This window comes from Juglans microcarpa x Juglans regia, chromosome 7S (assembly GCF_004785595.1).
Source record: "Juglans microcarpa x Juglans regia isolate MS1-56 chromosome 7S, Jm3101_v1.0, whole genome shotgun sequence".
In the NCBI taxonomy this organism is placed as follows: Eukaryota; Viridiplantae; Streptophyta; class Magnoliopsida; order Fagales; family Juglandaceae; genus Juglans; species Juglans microcarpa x Juglans regia.
Window position 1 is genome coordinate 20,421,324 of NC_054607.1, and position 21,760 is coordinate 20,443,083.

Below are 21,760 nucleotides of genomic sequence, written 5' to 3' on the forward strand. Positions count from 1 at the left end.
ACTTGACAGCATTGTTTTACGTTCGGTTTTGCCATATCAAATAGCTATGAGAAAATTTTCGATTGAGTGCCACGTTAGATAAGTACTGTAACTTGGTTTTGTATAATTCACCGATTACTGATCATTGAATAGACTCTGTACATCCTTACATCAATACTGGGTCATGTTGAGTGTGGATTTGAAATCTTTTTGTATTTTATTGCGTTCAATATATTTGTATATTAGCATATATATATATTATAAATGGGTTTCAATGAGTTTAGATACATATATGCTACATCATGTAGCATGTAGGTTTTAAACAAAGCAGTAAATCAATGTTTTGATGGATCAAGTCTTCATGCCTACAGTTGTAGTAATTAGTTTGCTAGATATTGTTTTGTTTGCAAAAAATAAAATAATAAAAAAAAAATAAAAAATAAAATCTAATGATATGTGTTTAAGATTCTAATTTACTTATATATTTGGTAACAGTAATTTATCATATCGTTTTATTCATTACTTCCACTATAATTTTAGTTAGCACAATTGATCTGTTCTATGGTTTTAGACTTAATAGTCTACGTCTGGCCATTAACAATTTATATATATATATATATATATATATATATATATGTATGTATGTATATATTAGGTAATTAACTAAAATCTAAATTATACAGGAGGCTTTATGTAATTTTTATGGACATTAAAGATAAAACCATATAAATATAAATATTTAAAGATCTCTTTTTTTTTTTTTAAGCAAACTTCATTAAAATAAAAGATGATACATGTTAGAGGGGGTGGAGGTTCCCCAACAAGATACTCGAAAACAACAACCACAGTGCAAATGCGGTTAAAAAAAAGAAAAGAAAAAAAAAAAAAAAAAAGGGTTCTGAGACCAATTTATTAATCTCTACCCAAGCCCTACTAAGAGTGAACCGCTTTAAAAGACGTTTTGAAGGTAAATATCTCAATCCATCATCTTTCATTTGGTCCAAAATAATAAATTAAAATTAAAAAAATAAAAGGCCGCACATTGTGCGGGTTATAGGCTAGTACATATAATACAGATCACGACCCGTCTTTCTTACTAGCGTGATAGATATATATATCATGTACTCGTCCGCCTTGATGAAAATAACAAATGGCCTACTTCTTCTAAATATATACCACTTCTAGGATGATCAGTAATATTAATGTGCTTGGTACTGGATTCGACCTACGTACGTACACAAACGCGTACGCTTTGAAAGGAAAACAGAATATTAATTTCGACGTGCTCTGTAACAACAATATAAGGAATAATTAGATTTATTGCGATGCATGCAAAATAGCAATGAGATCGATACATTATATAGAATTGATCCTTTCAGGACTTGACCACATTCCGCGCGCGCTTACAATATTGCTTATAATGGAAGAAAATTACACTGGTTCTTCATGCTTATATATGGATCACAAAGGATATCGCTTCGGGCCCTTATTGCGCGCACATAAGGACTGATCTTGTTCAATAAAAACAACAAACAAAAAATTAAAATGCTGAATATACCATAAATAAAATCCAAGCTGGAAAGTGATTATTCGTGTAAAAATTCAAATTTATTCAGGGGTTTGATTGAAATTTAATAGCCCTTTGGCGGTGATGGTGATTTGTAATAATATGGGATTGGGGAAGACTTGGATGGTGGAGGAGGTGATTTATGTAGGTATGGTGGATGTGGCCAGTGAGATGCTGGAGGAAGAGACTTGGACGGTGGATAAGGTAACTTATGGAAGTATGGAGGATGTCGCCAGTGGGTTGGAGGTGGAGGAGACTTGTAGTAGTATGGAGGATGTGGGATTCGCGATGGGGGTGGTGGTGATTTGTACATATACGGAGGTGGAGGTGATGGTGATGGGGGTGGTGGTGACTTGTAAACATATGGAGGTAGAGGTGATGGAGATGGTGGTGGTGGTGATTTATAGATGTAAGGAGGGGGAGGAGAAGGTGACGGTGGTGGTGGTGGTGGAGATTTATAGACATAAGGGAGAGGAGGTGATGGTGAGGGAGGTGGTGGCGATTTGTAAATGTAAGGAGGTGGAGGACATGGTGAGGGAGGTGGTGGAGATTTATATACATATGGAGGAGGAGGTGATGGTGATGGAGGGGGTGGAGATTTATAAATGTAAGGTGGTGGAGGAGACGATGAGGGTGGTGGTGGAGATTTATAGATATATGGAGGAGGAGGTGAAGGTGATGGTGGTGGTGGCGACTTGTAGGCATATGGAGGAGGAGGTGATGGAGATGGTGGTGGTGGTGATTTGTAAATGTAAGGAGGTGGAGGAGACGGTGAGGGAGGTGGTGGAGAGTTATATGCATATGGAGGAGGTGGTGATGGTGATGGAGGGGGTGGCGATTTGTAAATATAAGGAGGTGGAGGAGATGGTGAGGGTGGTGGTGGAGATTTATATACGTAGGGCGGAGGAGGTGATGGTAAGGGAGGTGGAGGCGATTTATAAATATAAGGAGGTGGAGGAGACGGTGAGGGTGGTGGTGGAGATTTATATACATATGGAGGTGGGGGTGATGGAGATGGAGGTGGTGGTGATTTATAGACATACGGGGGTGGAGGAGAGGGAGATGGGGAGGTGGAGGTGGAGAGTTGTAAACATATGGAGGTGGGGGTGATGGAGACGGCGGTGGGGGAGGAGGCGACTTGTAGAAATACGGTGGGTGACCTCCATGCTTTGGTGGCAATGGTGGTAAGTGTTTATGATGCGGTGGTGGTGGAGAAGCATAAACATAAGGCTCATGAGTGGCAGCCACACTAGTGGCTATGAGGCAAAAAACCAGAGCAGAAAGCAGTCGAGGCCACTGCCCCAGGAGGTGGCTTGAGGTACCCATTGCACTAGCAATTGATCACCTCTAATGCTGAAAAATGTGTCCGGAGACTGCTTGCATTGTAGCAAAGAATGCTAAACCCTTTATATAGTAAGCTCTACAATCATTCCTGAAAACGATAGAATTGTTTATTCCCCAAAAACAGGCTGTATTTATGCTTTAAATATTAATATATATCCCAAATCTCACAATAATTGGAAAACTTCAAGGAGTCAAATTGATACATCTTATTAATTTATATAGTTCTGTCCATATGACGTGATCGATCTTGTGTGTAAAGACTTAAACGTGTTCTTATGAACTAATTAGTAATGGAAGAGTAGGTAAGGTGCTGTACTACGGCTGGAAAATTGCCTTTCTGTTTTGTTTTGGTAATATAATTTAGAATTTAGAAGCACGTTGTTGATCTATCCAAAACTGATCAAGTACTCTATGATCAGGGAAGAGAGGAGGAATGAGATCAATATCGAGGGGTATGAGAGGCACAAAAGTCAAACTACGAGCGAGCGAGCTAGCTAGCAATAAAGAGACCAGTGTTGGAAGCTGCCTGCCAGCAATGTTCCAATATATATATTTTTGTTCCAAAATACGACTACTGCGATTTGGCAGTTCATGATTAAACTCAACGTATATGCGCGTGTTAGGTAGCATTTTTTTGTGAATATATTATAAGTTTTCCTTCTTCCAAGCGTCGGTGCAATATTTATAATTTTTCTGTGGATTACGATGGCTTAAGAGAATAGCTATTACTACGAAAATCTAACAAAAGAAAATTTATAAATAGACGTGATTTGAAATAATATACATAATTTTTTTTATGTTTAAAGCATTCTTCTTTATTTAAAAGTGAGTTTTATAATATTTATTAAACATTTAATACTACTACTTGAATAATCTACAATCACATTAATAAATATTGTAGAGTTTATTTACTTTGTGTCTATTTTTTATCTCTCACTCAAGGCGTTCAAGTACCTCAACTTGCATTAATGGATTTATTGTCAATTTGGGCATGGTGGTTTCAAAGCTACGCTTAGAATTTTTTATGAAAAATGCATGTGTTATATTAATTTCTTGCAAAAGCAAATTATCTTACATCAAGTTACAAGCATTTATTTAGTTATGAAGTTTACGTTGACTTCATACACTACAACAAATAAAGTTTTTTGGAATGAAAATTTCCGTCCTAAAATATTGGCATTTCGTCTCAAAATATATTTTGAGATGAAAAAAAAATGTCCCAAGTTCGTCCCTATAAATCTGTCCCAAAAAGTATTTTGGGACAAAAATCACAAATTCGTCCCAAAAGATATTTTTTGGGACAAAATTAAGCTGGACCGTTTGATCGCGCTCGAACGGATTTTTTTTTTTTGGACGATTTAAATTCGTCTAAAAAATCCATTTGAACGTCGTAAATAACGTTCAAATAATGAGGAATTGTTCGAACGGGTATTTCATGGCCGGTCAATCGATACCACTCCATTCAACCAAATACATATGAAGAAACGTTCGAATAAAAAAATTGATGATCGAACACAAATAGTGAATTGCCTGTTCGAACGGCGTGCAATTTTTATACCATTCAAACTCTAACTTTCCATGTTCGAACGGTTGTGTCCGATTTATATATGTTTGAACGTTTGATGTGAGTTCGAAGGGTTATTATTTTCTTAGACAATAGTTAAAACCAAATAGATATTTATATTTCAAAAATACATTACAAATTGTTCAATATAAATAAAACTAATCTAATAAGTCAGAACTAAATAAATAAAATACTAATAATACTAATAAAATTATTTGTATATGATATATAATTGTTCAATATGCAAAAATACTTCTAATGAAATTCAATTGTTAGGAGGTCTGAATTGTTGCATAAGTATCAGCATTTGAAATTGCATCTGTCTTTGTTGTTCTTGCATTTGAAGTTGCATCTTTGTTGATCTTCTTGTTGTTTTATGTGCATCTTCATGTCTGTTTATTTTGTCAATTGAGCGTCTAACTCTTGCTGTTTTGCCATCAATTCTTCGATCCTAAAATTTGCATTCTCTAACGCAATGACAGTAGTGCTTGATGTTGATGAAAAGCCTTAAAGCTTTACACGGCTACACAAACCCCTCAAGTAGCCCGAACGTTGATCTAAAACTTGTATAAAAATTTCAACATCACTTGTTGATGAATTGTGATCAATGTAGCTCCAGCACAGAGAACAACCATTTTATCCTACACAGAATATATAAAATTAATATTGACATAATAATTTAAATACGATTAATTAAAATAAATTATAATACTTATATAATTCTCACAAGCATCTGGATGAGTCCACTCTCCATTAGTATTAGTGTGATGCAGTATATAATCTTGTCAGATCATAATTGTTGTCTGACTATTTCTACAAGAGCCATTGTTTTTTTTTTTTTTTGATAGGAAATAGACATCATTTCATTCATTTATAAGGAAGTTACATCTGTGACTCAAGGTACAAGCCAAACTAAACTCCTATTGTAAGCTTCTCCGTACACAAATATTATGTGACGGACATTGTCTGAACTTCATAAAACTCTCAAAAGAGAGTATTAATCTCTGTATAAAACAAAGATTAAAAAACCAGCATCCAAACTCCATCCACCAAAAGGGGGAGAATTATAGAAAAACACCCATCCTCCTGACCGGAGGAGGGAGGAACCCACAATGCTATAGACATAGGTCCAATAGCCTATTTCACTTTATATTTCTTACAAACAAAAACAACAAGTACCAACAAAAAAACACACCGACATTAAGTCGGAAACACAGAAACAGAAACAACAAAACAACCACCAAACATGCAGAAACTGAAAAGCAGTAAAGGGAATCGGTGGTGGCGCGTGAATGACACACGTCACTCTAGGGAGGAGCCAATCGGCCGGTCGAAGCAGTGCCAGTGAACTGGGCCCTAAGCTGCCGCACATGGCACCGACGCAGTGTGATACGCGGTAGCTCGAGAGTACCACGCGTTCTCTGAGATCCGCGCGTGGGTGCGACGTGCCGCTCCGAATGGCACCCAAAATGGACGACTGCAAGATCGGCGGGTGAGGGTTCTACCGGTAGTGCACATGTAGGAAAATGGTCATCGGAGAAGTTCAGATCGACTACCCTCCCCTTATTCGGCCGAAAACTTGAAAAAACAAAAAAATACACAAAACCCGTCGGAGACGACGGTAGAGAGGGAGGAGAGGGAGGGGAAGAGGGAGCCGAAGCTCCCCTCCCCCCAGCTGTGGTCGGACGAGAGAGTTTTAGAGAGAGAGGGTCTGGCTTTTGAGTTTTAGAGAGAGAGGGTCTGGCTTTTGAGTTTTAGAGAGAGAATAAAACTAGAATTCGGGACATTTCTTTTTTACAAGAGTCATTGTTAAGATATAAAGTCTATATTAAAAACAAACTACATAGAATAATAAAAAAAAGTACATTACCAATTTCTTAGAGAGGCGATGGAAAGATTTTGAGCCTGCATGATGATGAATCTTTAATTTCAATCTATTCGTTTTGTTTATAGAACTTCGCTCCTGCATAGAAGTTGTAAGTTAAAATTACAAATATGACATATAAAGAATTCATTTAATTTACCTTATATGATGGATCCCCCAATATGTCGCAAATGTTTCCCCATTCTTCAGGTCGGACATCCTAAAAATGATGCTGGCATGCATCTTCCTTGTTCTCGTACTTCTTGTAATGCTCGTGACACGTCGCCTTATACTTGCGGAATGCATTATACATCAACTCTTCGACAATCCTACGCTCCTCTCTCCGATCAAAATTTAGTTCGAAATTATCTTTGAAAAAGTATATACACAAAGATATTATCATTTAGAATATTAAATAATATCAATAAAAAATTATTATTAAAATATTACGTACTAAACAACGCTTCTTTATAAGCTCTTTCACATCTTGCGAGACTTTATGCTATGAACTCGTAGCCAAAGATGCATAAGTCTGTGTAAGAGGACCCATATGCGATGCAAGCCAAGCTACTTGTTGTCTCTCACCTCAAATATGTTCGTCAGAAATGTTAACCTTAATCTTACCTAGTTTACGATATTTCTCCAACGTCATGCCTCTAGTAGTGTCTCGTCCATGACGAGATTGTACTGTTATCTCTATAAAATAATATTAGTTATTTACCTTGTAGCAATTATCATATATCTTAATTTAAAAAAATGAGTATTAGCTATTTACCTTGTTCCGTAAAATCAGTCTCTAATGATGAGTCAGACGGAGAGCTAGGAATAAGTAGAGATGAAATGCAAACTCATTTCTCTTTGATGGCATAATTGTAAAATACTGTATAATGTGAATATAAAACCGATCAATTATTTGTATCAATTTTATCTATAAATTAATTGTAAAATACTGTATAATGTGAATATAAAACCGATCAATTATTTGTATCAATTTTATCTATAAATTTACTCTCATCATCTATAAATACTTTAGATAAGTCAACACTTCAATCGAAATAAAGAGACCAGTGTTGGAAGCTTCCAGCCAGCAATGTTTCAATTTATTTTTGTTCCAAAATACGACTACTGCGATTTGGCAGTTCATGATTAAACTCAACGTATATGCGCGTGTTAGGTAGCATTTTTTGTGAATATATTATAAGTTTTCCTTCTTCCAAGCGTCGGTGCAATATTTATAATTTTTCTGTGGGTTACGATGGCCTTAAGAGAATTTCTATCACTGCAAAAAACTCACAAAAGAAAATTTGTAAATTAACGTAATTTAATATAATATACATAATTTTTTTTTTTTTTTTTTTATGTTTAAAGCATTTCTCTTTATTCATATCAAAGTTTATCAATAATTTCTTTCCGATCAAACATCAATTACTCAAATACAAACACCTTTCAATTTCAAATATTTAACTTTTTCATTTAATCATTATCTAGTTATTATAACTTCTCAAACTTTTAAATAAAATATAAAAAATAATGCATATTTTTCAAATTTCAAAACAAAATTTATATTCTAACAATATTTTAACTTTGTAATATTTTTATTCAACTTTTTATCTCTCATTTCTCGAAATCTAATAAAATATATTAACTCAAACTATTTTATTATGTCTATATACAAACTATTTTACTATTATTCACGTAATTCTAATCTCATTTCATTACTCAAATTAAACATGCCTCGAGTTTTCTTCCGTGAAGGAGGCCGGAGGAACCCTTTCTATTTTACTTTATATATTGCCACTTTGTCCATCGGTTTTCTTCAGGTATTTTGGTTACTAATCCTCAAGCTCGATCTATACACACTCCACCATTGTAGCTCTCATTTGGCATTCTACTGGTACGAAGTGAAGCCAATGCAAAATGACAGGCACATGATCACGATGCTCACGCATGGACTTCACCTCTCGTTAGACCTTAAAGTCTTTAGTGACTCATTGTTGGGTTTGCTCTTTTGGAGTCTCACATTGGTGGGAGACAATTGAGGAGCAGGCCTCATGGCCTATAAATAGGGTGCTTGACCTCTTATTTAATTACACCAAGTCATAAGCTTAATTAGTAACTTGTGACTATAAGAAAAATCCTCTATTAGCTTTTTCTTGTAAAAAGGAAAGAGGTGAGAGTTAAAGTTTTACTAGTGGGAAAGTTTTGTGGGTGTCATTTGGGTGAGGAGAAAAATTGTGTAATTGTAATAATTTTTCGCATATTGTATTTTTTTCTCTGGGTCTGGTGGTTTTTCTCCTGTTTTTGGGAGTTTCCACGTAAATTCTTGTGTTGTTATTATTTATCTGGTTTTCTTCATATTTCACCAAAAAGTGGATCATGTGGGTGAATTTGGTAGGTTCAAATTCCTAACAAGTGGTATCAGAGCCACTAGGTTCTTTTTTGGTAGGTGGAGCTTTGGTGTGGTAGTGTGGATACGTACAGTCTAAGGAGGTTCTGTCTAGGAGATTGGTATTTAAGTAGTCCAGTGCGACCCTCCAATCTTTCCTGGGAACCTTGAAGTTCTGTCTAGGAAAGAATAATCTTTCCTGGGAACTTACTTAGTAAGTACCATTCATTTCTACGGTAAAATTCATCGAGGCAATGTCAGGAAGTAAGGCTTCAAATTCTATCAGATATGAGGTGGAGAAATTTGATGGGAGAATCAATTTTGGCTTATGGCAAATTCAAGTCAAGGATATTTTGATTCAATCAGGATTACACAAGGCGTTGAAGGGCAGACCAATCCCTGAAGTCAGTAGTGATACTAGCGTGACTGATGAAACAAATAGCAGATCTGTAATGAGCGATGAAGATTGGGAGGATCTGGATTTGAGAGCAGCAAGTGCGATACGTCTGTGCTTGGCCAAGAATGTTCTTGCAAATATTCATGGAATATCTACGGCAAAAGAACTCTGGGAATAGCTCGAAGAGTTGTATCAAACAAAGGGCGTCTCAAATCGGGTGTACCTGAAGGAGCAGTTTCATACACTGTAGAAGAGTGAAAGTACGACTATTTCAGATCATTTAAGTGTTCTCAATGGCATTGTCTCTGAGCTAGAATCTATTGGAGTTAAAATTGATTATGAGGATCAAGTCTTGAGGCTTATCTGGTCTCTTCCATCTTCTTATGAGCATATGAAGCCTATTTTGATACATGGAAAGGAGAAAATAATTTTTTCAGAGGTTACCAGTAAACTCTTTTCTGAAGAGAGAAGAGTAGATGGTGGAAGAAATGGTTCACCTGGAAACTTAGCATTGGTAGTAGCTGGTAATGGGAAGAGGAAGAACTCCATGAAGATGAAAGTAGTCTGCTGGGGGTGTGGAAAATCTGGACACGTCAAGAAAAATTGTCCAAGAGCAGGAGCAGGTTCAGCAAGTGGCTCCAAGTCAGTAAATGGAGATACTGGTAATGAAACTAACGTTGTGTCTCTCTCCATGGAAGACGATGTCTGTTAAAGGGGCATGTACATCCTCGTGGCATGCCGCTAATTCCCAAAGTTGCCATGATAGATGATGTGTTAATGTTAGTGGGTCCACAAGTTTGCACGCAGGCATTTGTTTGGCATTAATGCAGAGTGTGTGGTGGAAATTTATGTCGATGGCTGATGAACTTCCAGGAAAGCCAAACGTGGAAGTTGCACCATAATTTTTAGCAAGGTTATTTTCGACATGGGCCGAAATTGAAATGTTTGGAATTGGTTTATTCTGAGTGGGTATGCTTTTATGGTGGAGCATGATAGCAGAAGCTATGAAGATCTTCATTGAGTGGAGCGTGGCTGTGGGACCAGCCAAAGTCGCAAGGTGGAGATTGTTGGGTTTGCTCCTTTGGAGTCCCACATCGGTGGGAGAGAATTGAGGAGCAGGCCTCATGGCCTATAAATAGAGTGCTTGACCTCTTAGTTAATTAAACCAAGTCATAAGCTTAATTAGTAACTTGTGACTCTAAAAAAAGTCCTCTATTAGCTTTTTCTTGTAAAAAGGAAAGAGGTGAGAGTTAAAGTTTTACTAGTGGGAAAGTTTTGTGGGTGTCATTTAGGTGAGGAGAAAAATTGTGTGATTGTAATAATTTTTCACATAGTGTATTTTCTTCTCTGGGTCTGGTGGTTTTTCTCCTGTTTTTGAGAGTTTCCACGTAAATTCTTGTGTTGTTATTATTTATCTGGTTTTCTTCATATTTCACCAAAAAATAGATCTTGGGGGTGAATTTGGTAGGTCCAAATTCCTAACACTCATGACTGTCTCTGCACCAGTGAAATCGGCATCTTCAAATCCGTTTGATCTTGCCCATCCCATCCCAACATGACCTCGTGTATGGCAGGTTAACTATCCAACTAATTTTCCCTAGCGAAAGATCTAAAGGATATATAGTAAAAAACCCATCATTTTACAGCCCCCCATTTGACATGCTCTTGATGATGTCTTCTTAGACGTTGCCTAAAAAAGGAAATAGAAAATGCTAGACATATTAAAATTAAAACGTTTACAAAGTTAACGTGAACGGTGAATGTAATAAGATCTTAGTTTCACTTATTACTTTTTATTATTATTATTTTAACATCAATTTGTAAAGCCTACATGATAAAACTAGTAGTATTTATGACATTATTCATTGTAATCAATACATGAACTACTTGCATAGTACATGATATATATATTTAAAAAAAGAAATCATGATCACTTCATGCAAGTAATTAAAAAAATGCTTATAACTAGGATTCAACCCAAAATCACCACGATAACTTAACCTAATTAAATATGCGTTCAAAAGTAATTTGAAATCAACCCTTGCTAGCTGTACATGATGATGAGCTCACGCGTTCCTAGATACCTTATCAGTTCAGGTAACATGTCTTCTTCCTTCGTTGACAATCTTAACCTGTACCCAATATTGGAGATATATCCATAAAAGAAATAGTACTGCTTCATCTATAAAAATAATTATATAAAATAATTTTACAAATTGACGTGATTTTATCTGATCTGTTAAATCTATTTTACAATAAAAATAATTTTATAATTTGACGAACCGCATCAAATTTATAAGATTAATTTTATGTAATTCCTTTGTGACTAGAATATTTCTCTAAAAGAAAACATACAGAGATAATTAATTATCTTCTTAATTAATAATTATACGGCAAGATCATATATACTACGTACTTCTTGTCTTGACACATTAATTTTAAAAATGTCATAATTAACCAACCATTCAAACGAAAATTAAATTAATTTGAGATACAACATCACATGATGATCAGCCAGTCTGATTGAAATGATAAAATCTCAACATTTCTCTTATTTACACACTTCACAATTATATATAGAATTATTCTTACTCTTATGATTATTGTGCTATATACAATCTCTTTGAATTATCTTAAGAGTTTGTTTAGCGTTTTCCGCTTTTGTTTAGTCTTAGCCTCCTCGTTTAAATCCACACTCTACATAAAGTCTATATTCCTTAGAAGAAGTAATCACAAGTTATATATATATATATATATATATATATATATATATATATACATACTTGGAAAATGATTGATCTGCAGTAGTAATAGTTCTACGTACATGTAATAATTATTTCGAAGAAATTTAGAATCATCTTAGGTTAATTAATTTTTCTGTTTTTCTTAATTTCTTGCATGATTTTTAGTTTAATCCGATCGAGCTGTATGAGTAGTGGAGATCGATCAGAGTGAAATTAGGCTGCAATTGTAAGCTAATAATAACTTGCACGACAGATGTTGCACCCACCAATTCATCATTTCATCACATTAATTGTATATTTATTCATGTTTCACCCACCTTTGAGGCAAATTTATTAATTATTACATGTCAAATTTTGATTGGTTGCCATATTTTTTAAAACAAAATTATAATATTATTTAAAACCCTCATTCAAAAATCACGATTACATTCAATATAATATTATATCTTGGCCAGGGTCCAATACCCGACCCAAGGTATGTAAAAACCTTAAAACAACCAAATTTATGCAATTATACATGGCTGATTTGCATCTAATCTACTCTATTATAATAAATGACTATCTAATTATGAATAACAATTTTTGTTATTTTTCCGTTAACTTTTATTATTTTTCTATTAAGTCCGTTAAGTCTTGTTTTACTAAAAGACCCTTAAAATCCTTTATCATTTGACGTGTAGCTTCCTTGTAGAATTTAATGAATGATCATATTTTACCAAAAGGTCCTTAAGACCCTTAATCATTTGGTGTGTAGCTCTCTTGTAAAATTTAATGAATGATCATGTCTTATCAAAAGAACTTTAATAGCCCCGCGGTGCACATGAATTAACGTTTATTTTTCATGTCCTTTTTGTTTTAACAGTGTACTCATTTTCCTTTCTTTTTGTTTCAATTTTTTTAAATAAAAAATTAATAATATTTTATTAGTATATAGAAAGTAAACAGATAATTCAATATGGATGTAGACCAATGCTTATATTTTGTTGACGTTTAGATTTTTTTTTTAATCTTATTTTTTATCTTTCTTTAACCTTGTATTTTCTTTTTCAAGACAAATAAACTACAAACTTTTTTATTTTATTTTTATTTAAATCATTATATTAAATGCACTCCGAAGCTAACGCACCCGGAACCGATCCGTGTGTGTGTGTAAGGAATACAAGCACAGTCCATAACGAGTACATGACCTCGTGTTTGACGTGGCAGTTCATTCCAAGTAATTGCAAAGGTTATAAATTCAATGAGTTAATTGCTAAAATTTAAAAAACTATGGAGTTTTTTGTGAGAGAGATTGTATTAGCTAAATATAGTTATGGATTGTATAAATTAGTATATACTTTTAAAAAAAAAATGAGGTTCATTATTATTAAATTACTTACAATCCCAAAGGTCACAAAAAACTTTTTCTTTTCTTTTCTTTTTTCTTTTTTATAATTGCAACTATATTCCTACATTCATTACAAGAAATTCTTATTTATAGTCAATTATTTCTTACAATAATGACTATTTTTTATTAAAATAAATTTATTCCCATCTTAAATAATTTATCATAAATATTCATTTTTCTTATATATAGTTACTACCAAATTAGATTTCCAAAATACAAAGGCAGCATGAGCTAACTTACCAAAATGTATTTCAAAAACGTCGGCTTTCAACTCAATTATATGTGAACTTTGTCATGATGAGTTTGGAAGACTACTCGAATGATAGCCAATGAAGCAGCCAAACCCAAAAAAGACGAATTTCTCAAGAAAAATAAACACACAACTTGAGGGAATTATCAAAGAATATCATAGCCTAGCCTAGCTAGCTAGCTAGCTATGCTTGGACCTACACCAGGCGGGAACTTCACTGCTTAATTTAATTAGGTCCTAATTTGCTTGATTTCCATGTCGTATATAAAGACTCGATCCGGCCGGTAATCACTCTTAATTACGTATTGATTCACTCACAAGTCAACAAGTTGTATAGACTCTCTAGCTCATGATCAGTAGATGATGATCATAATTAAAAGCCAGGAGAAAAGGTAATTAATGTTGAATAGATGATGATCATCATCATCATCATTCGAAGAATATTTGCTACAATCTCCTCATGTATTTATGATACATCAACTCCATATGACTTTTGTCTAAATTCTCATCTATAGATTTAGATTAATCTCAGAGAGTAGACGCATAAAGCGGTGCTCATAGTACGCATTTATTGAACATTTAATACTTTTCGAGAAATTCATTCATATTTTGTGGGCCTAGTTTGTAGATTTAGATCTACTTTTTTATATAACTCTTTGCGATCTTCTTTTTTCCTATATTTAATCTAGAACATGCAATTAGTATATCATGTAATTAATTTTGAAACAGAAGCTTTTGTTCTTGTTAGGCTATATCAGCCTTTCCTATATATATATTAACAATACCACGCTGTCTTGGTATCAGAGCCAATCTCTGGTGTCTAATTGTTGTGAATTATTTCTTCTTTGTTAAACTTATTTTGTTTTCTGACAACCCCCACCCAGAATTTCTACTTTAGTTGGTTCAGGATCATCTTTCGACAAGTAGGTCAGGAACCCAGAGGTGAAAGTCCCGTTTTGTAAGCCAGGGAGGCGAGTGTAGGGCAGCTATAGGTTCAAACCCGAGGGCCGAGAGTGGTAAGTTCGCAGACCCCTGAGATGCGACGGTCGGTGTTGTCCTAGGACAAAATGAGTTGGATGAATAGATCCAGTTCAACAATTAGTTCCAGATCGGCTATGCCGCCTGACATAGTTAATGAGGAAGACTGTACTTTTGAAGCAACAGAGTCGCCTGTGCTGGGATCATGGAAGATTCCAAAACTTGATGTTAGCACGATCTATCGAATCAATTGGTTTGAAATATCATTACACACACAATTTTGTGTACGTACTGTTGAACAAACCTATGCTATTTCAAAAAACCAAGAAAAATGTTATCTCTTCCCAAAAGAACAGATGACAAAATTCTTACAGCAAGGTTTTAAATATATTCATATTGGATCTGTCCAAATTGCTGCCAAACCTTTAACAAGGAGAGGCATCAATGCATCCGTATTATTTTGTTTAAGGGATGCCAGATTCAATAATTTTGAAACAAGTATTCTCGGAATGATCCAATCTTCTTTAACAGATGGACCAGTCCATTTTAATTGTTATTCGGATTTAACTCTTACTATTGACGATGGACATATTTCAAAATGTTTAACTTTAAACATTTTAACTTCTGGATATGATATGCTTGAGGGAAGCAAACCCCTTACTTTGATTTACAGGATTTATTATCGTCTTTTAAAACGAGTTTAAATCCAAAAGCTATTGCAAAACCCATCCAGGGAAAAACTCTTCTGATCTAGAGTTCGACCCCAGATACGGATGTTTCAACTCCAAAAATGATTTTTTGGAAAGATATAATTCTTCCCAAAGAATGGATTTTGGAAGAAGAGGCTCCTCCAATTCCTCGAAACCTTGTTGACAGTTACCCAAGTAACATTCAACAGTATTTGTATGGAACCATTAAAATTAGTTTTGATCAGACTAGATCTCCAGGGCTAAGAAGAAATTCTTTTGCTGGATCTAGTTCTTCATTTGCAGGGTCAGAAATTCCAGTAAGAAGAGATCAAAATCTCAAACAATTTCTGGAAGATTCTGTTAAAACAGCCCAACCTGTTAATCCTGTTTTAAAACTGAAAGGACTCTCTACGTCCTCTCAAGTTACTTCTGCTTTTTACTCTACACAGGATGCTGGATCCTCTAAAGACCAGCCTATTCATAATGAAGCTGATAAAGAAGATGACTCATCTTTATCACCTACAGCTTCAGATATGGTAGCACCTGTTGCACCACAAATTCATCACAGTTTAACTGTGTTGAATAAACCATTTGTGTTTGATCTTGTTTATCTTTTTGAAGAATACAAACTTTCAAAAAATAGTGCTAAGCGAAAAGCCTATCATACAAAGTATTCTGAAAAAGAAAAACAACGTGTTAAAAGGAAATGGAAAGAAGAAATGAATAAGCAGCAAAAGCATATTCTTTTCTTTGATTTTGTTGAAAATATTTATGTTTCTAACAATACTTTGAATGTTGTTAAAACTGATTTTGTCAAGGAAGAAGGCAAAATAGTAGTCCAGTCTAGCCATCCGCCTTTGGAGACTGTTCTCATCACCCACAAAGTGGTTGAGATATCTGTTTCACCTTTCAAAATCTCGGAAACTGTTTCCAGAGATCCTGAGAAGGACAAGATTCTCAAAGAAACAAAAAAGGTTATTTCTTAAAATAACTTTGTGAATCTTGCTCTTCATACGATCGGACAACAGTCAGATCGGATTGAAGAAAAGGTTGAAAAACCTGATCCTATTCCGTTGGTTTTGAATACAGATCAACCAAAGAAAATAATTGAAAAACCTTTGATTATCTTACCTAAAAGTCGAGCCAAAATCGATTTTAAAAATCCTCAGGCAGAGACTTTAGATAAGATCGATCAAATGCTTAATGATCTGAAAAGAGAACAGCCTTCTACTAGTGCTTTGTCCAACAAAGAAATAGAAGAAGAAGTTCTAATTGAAACTACAGATGAGTCTTCTAACGATCATTCTTCTGAAGAAAAGGATTTTGATTTACTTGAAAAGAATTTCCAAGATATAGTTTTAAAACCTGAAATCGCCAGATTCTCTTCAAAAAGACTCCAACCTATGAGTCTAACGAAGAACTGGTATTCCAGGCCTACTCCTCCTGATTTACAGTTTGAAGAAAAAGTTTTTCAAAACCAATCTTCTTATTCTGCTGACAAGATTTACGAATGGAATATTGATGGTTTCTCTCAACAAGAGATCATGAATACCGTGAGTAAAATGTCCCTTGTAGCAAATGCTTATGTGAACAACAATATCAGACAACCTGATATTGTTAAGATTTTAACACAAGGATTTTCCGGTGTTTTAAGAAACTGGTGGGATAAACACCTAACTAGAGATGCCAAGGAAACCATTCAAAACGCTGTTAAGTGTAATGATGAAGGGTTACCTATTTTTTATGAATCCATTGGATCTGCCCAATCTGATGGAATTAATACTTTGATTTACACAATTTTAAAGCATTTTATTGGCACACCATCTGATATAACCAGCCGCATCAGCGACCAGTTAAATAATCTTAGATGTCATCAGATGTTTGATTACAGATGGTACCAAGATATTTTTATTTCCAAAGTAATGCTTCGTAATGATAGGCAGAAGTCTTACTGGAAGGAGAAATTTATTAATGGTTTACCTCGCTTGTTTGCTTACAAAGTGAAGGATGAACTTACTATTGCTGAGTCTCTTAATTACGATGCATACACCTATGGTGATATTTGTGCAGTAATAAAGAAACTTGGTATTAGTATATGTAATGATCAAAGAATGCTCCGAGAGCAGATGAGAAATAGCAAGAAAGCCAAATACGAAATGGGAACATTTTGTGAATAATTTGGACTTCCTGCTATAGCTCCCTCAAAAAGAAAGCACAAGTTTTCTAAACCTCATGGTGGTATCAGGAGAAAACCCCACGATGAATTTTATAAGAAAACTTACAAAAAACCATTTTCTAAGTCATTTTCTAAGAAAAAGAAATCTAAAGATTTTTCTCAAGGAAAATATTTTATTTGTGGTAATCCAGGACATTTTGCTGATAAATGCCCTCAAAAAGCCAAAAAAGATAAAAAATTGAAAAAGAAACTTAATTAGTTGAATATTGATAACAATGATAAAGAAGAACTATTTCGACTCCTAGAAATAGCTTCATCTTCATCATCTGATATCCTTGAATTCAGTACTAGTGATTCAGAATATCATTCAGAAACTGAATCTCCAGATTCTACTGGTCCTAAGCTAGGTTGCAATTGTAATGATACTTGTTGCCAGACTAAGGGAAAAACAATTCATGCCTTGACCAAATCTGAAGAACAAGAAAATCTATTGCTAACCTTGATTTCTCAAATAACAAATCCTGAGCTTAAAGAAGAATATCTTCTTAAGTTAAGAAAGGTTATGGTTCGCCAAGAACCAGAACCCCCTAAGCAAAGGATTAGTTTTCAAGAAACCTTGGAAAGATTTCAAAAGAAAAAATCCAAGGAAATTTCTACAAATGATTTACAACACGAAATAAATCTTGTTAAAAAAGAAATCGTTGAACTCAGATCTGAGGTAAACAACCTTAAGTCTGAAAATGAGATTTTAAAACAAGAATTTTTAGTGTTTAAAATTGATAAACAACTTGATCAGGATATTCCTTCTGACAATGAGCAAAAGAATGATTCTGGTTCTAGTCAACATGAGTTAGCTGCTGACAACCAGATTTGTTTAATCCATCATACCATTCCTCCAAAATGGTTTTCAAGGGTTACCATTGTGGTCGCTCATGATTTTCAGTTTTCTGTTGTTGCTATGATTGATTCCGGATCAGACCTGAATTGTATTCAGGAAGGACTCATTCCTAGTAAATATTTTGAAAAATCTTCTGAGAGATTATTTTCTGCAAATGGATCTCAAATGAAAATTACATATGAGCTTAACAACGCTCATGTTTGTCAAAACAATGTTTGCTTTAAAATCCCTTCTGTTTTAGTCAAAAACATGTCTGACAAAGTGATTTTAGGCATTCCATTTATTTCTGCTTTATATCCTTTTTTGACTGAAAAAGATGGTATTACTACCGATCCTTTTGGTCAAAAAGTCAAATTCAAATTTGCATCTCGACAAGAGATTGATCAAAATAAAGGTTTGAAATATTTGATTGTTGCAAAACAAAAGCATCTGAATTTCCTCCAACAGGAAATAAGATACAAAAAGATTTCTGAACAATTATCTTCGCCAATTTTACTTTCAAAAATTGATGATTTCAACAAGCGTCTTCTTTTCGATGTTTGTTCTGATTTACCAAATGCTTTTTGGCATAGGAAGAAACACATCGTTTCTTTACCCTATATCAAAAATTTTGATGAAAACACAATCACCACTAAAGCCAGACCAATTCAGATGAATAGTCAGACTTTAGAATTCTGCAAAAAGGAAATTGCAGATCTAGAAGAAAGGCATAATTAGGAAAAGCAAGTCCCCTTGGTCTTGTCCAGCCTTTTATGTCCGGAAAAAAAACTGAACTAGAAAGAGGCACCCCTCGTCTAGTCATTAATTACAAACCTTTGAACAAAGTCTTACAGTGGATTAGGTACCCTATTCCCAACAAAAATGACTTAATTTATAGGTTGAGTGATGCTGTAGTCTTTTCTAAATTTGACCTCAAATCTGGGTTTTGGCAAATCCAGATAGCCGAGTCAGACCGGTATAAGACAGCCTTTGTAACTCCCTTCGGTCATTACGAATGGAATGTGATGCCATTCGGTCTCAAAAATGCCCCTAGTGAATTCCAACATATCATGAACGACATTTTCAACTCGTTCTCTGCTTTTACCATCATCTATATAGATGATGTCCTTGTTTTTTCTAAATCTATTGATGAACACTGGAAACATTTGAATTCGTTTCTAGACATCATTAGAATCAATGGTCTTGTCGTCTCTACGAAGAAGATCAAACTATTCCAAACCAAGATTAGATTCCTTGGTTATGATATTTCTGAAGGGAAAATCAGGCTTATCCAAAGAGCCATTAATTTTGCCGACAAATTCCCTGATGTCATTCTTGACAAAAATCAATTACAGAGATTTTTAGCATCTCTTAATTATGTTGCTGATTTCTACAAGGATATGAGGAAACAATGTCGTCCCTTGTTCAAACGACTTCTCTCAAATCCTCCTCCTTGGACAGAAATCCATACTAAAATAGTGAGAAAAATCAAAGCACATGTCAAGACTCTTCCGTGCCTTAGTATCCCCACTTCTGATTCATTTAAAATCGTTGAAACAGATGCCTCAAACATTGGTTATGGTGGCATTCTGAAACAATCTGTTTCACCAGGTTCTTCTGAACAAATTGTTCGCTTCTATTCTGGAACCTGGAATCCTGCACAAGAAAAATATAGTACTATTAAACAGGAGATTTTATCTATAGTACTATGTATTTCTAAATTTCAATCTGATTTGTTAAACAAGAAATTTTTACTTCGTATTGATTGCATGAGTACTAAATTTGTCTTAGAACAAGATGTTCAAAACATTGCATCAAAACATATTTTTGCACGATGGCAAGGTATTTTAAGTGTTTTTTATTTTGATATTGAATATATCAAAGGCACTGATAATTCTATCCCTGATTTTCTTACCAAAGAGTTCTTGCAGACACCCAACCATGAGCGTAAGCAAGAAGAAAGGAAAAGAGAAACAGAGAGTGAACCCCCCACCTCCAATACACAGTATAAAACTCATCAAGAATGAGTCTGGATCCTCCATTGTGCCCAGTGTCTCCTCAACAGCACTGGATATTGCCAATAGGTTCACACCTCTTGGTAAAATTGTGCAACCGGCGACCTTCGCGTCTACGGTTTCTACACCTTTCGATCCATATGCAAAAGCAATTACATCGAAAGGACCTACTTTGATTACTCCTCAGTTTTTCTTCCCAAAAGGAAAATCTGAATACTTGAAGAAGCCATTTATTACTCATCTGTTTCATATAGAACCTAACCGTTCTAATTCAACAGATCCATTCAAAATAGCATCTTCCTATTTCCCCCCTAATTTCCACTGGATACCTGAAGATTCCTCCAAAAATCTCCAGTATTATTCCAGTATCTTGATTCTCACCAACTCTCTTGTCATAAAACCCATTTATGATAAGAATGATTCCACCAAATTAATTTACCACAATGCTTATATACTCCGAGTCATGACCGAGGCCGAATGGGGAACAAACCCATGGACTCCCAAAAGACTCTCAGACTCTGCACTGAACTATAATTATTTTGATTACATAACTGCCTGGAAACGTTTTATGTTCTTTCAGGTACCAGATATGAGCCATTCATGGTTCATCAATTTTGATACAAGATTCAAAGGAACTTTTCCTTACTGGTTTCTCCAATGGTGGGACCAATTCGGATTAATTCAATAGAATCTCCCTGAGCAGCTCGTCAGAGCTTTTACATTTTATCAACAAGTTGCTGGTACAAAACTGAACCGGCATTCACAAATGTTTCCTTATGAGCTCCATTTTTGCAAGAACTACAAACTACAGTGGATCTTTAAATGGACTTATGAGAAAAATGCTGATATAATTGACCGAGCTTATTTCACAAAATGGTGGGATAGGTTTGGATATACTGAAAAAGTAATCAACCAGATGATTAAAGATTTTCCTCAAGTCGCCCCTGATCTACAAGACAAGAAGGAATTCCCAGCAATCAAATCTGGTTCACCAGTCCCCGAATATCCCCTGATAGTTCGGGCCCCTAATTCACCAACTGCTTCATCAAAAGGAAAAGCTACCAGCTCATCCTCAAAGAAATCTTCTAAGTCTGCTAAAGATAATATCCTCAACAGACTTGGTAAAAAAGATTTAATAAAATTGTTGGAGCAACAACTGTCTAAGTCTACAAGTGATAGTTCTGAAAATGATGAGAATTCAGAAGCATCCTCAGAGGTTTCGTACAGTAATATATTTGGTCATGATTCAGAAGGCATTCCAAAGCTGGAAGATGATTGACTACTACTTGAGTTCAAAGAAGACCGATCATAGTCCTCTTTGAGATAATTGTTACTCTATGACTAAAGCAGTCGCCCACAGAGACAGCTGGAAGACACAGAGACGACCGAATTCTAATTTGTCATCTTGCGCCCAAAGCAGCCGCCCATGAGGACAGCTGGAAAGACAAATGATGATACCATGAGCCCCGTGACTAAATAGTTCTTACTATTCACTCACAGATTGATTTACTGTTTTACTTTAATAATTGTAAACAGGAACTCC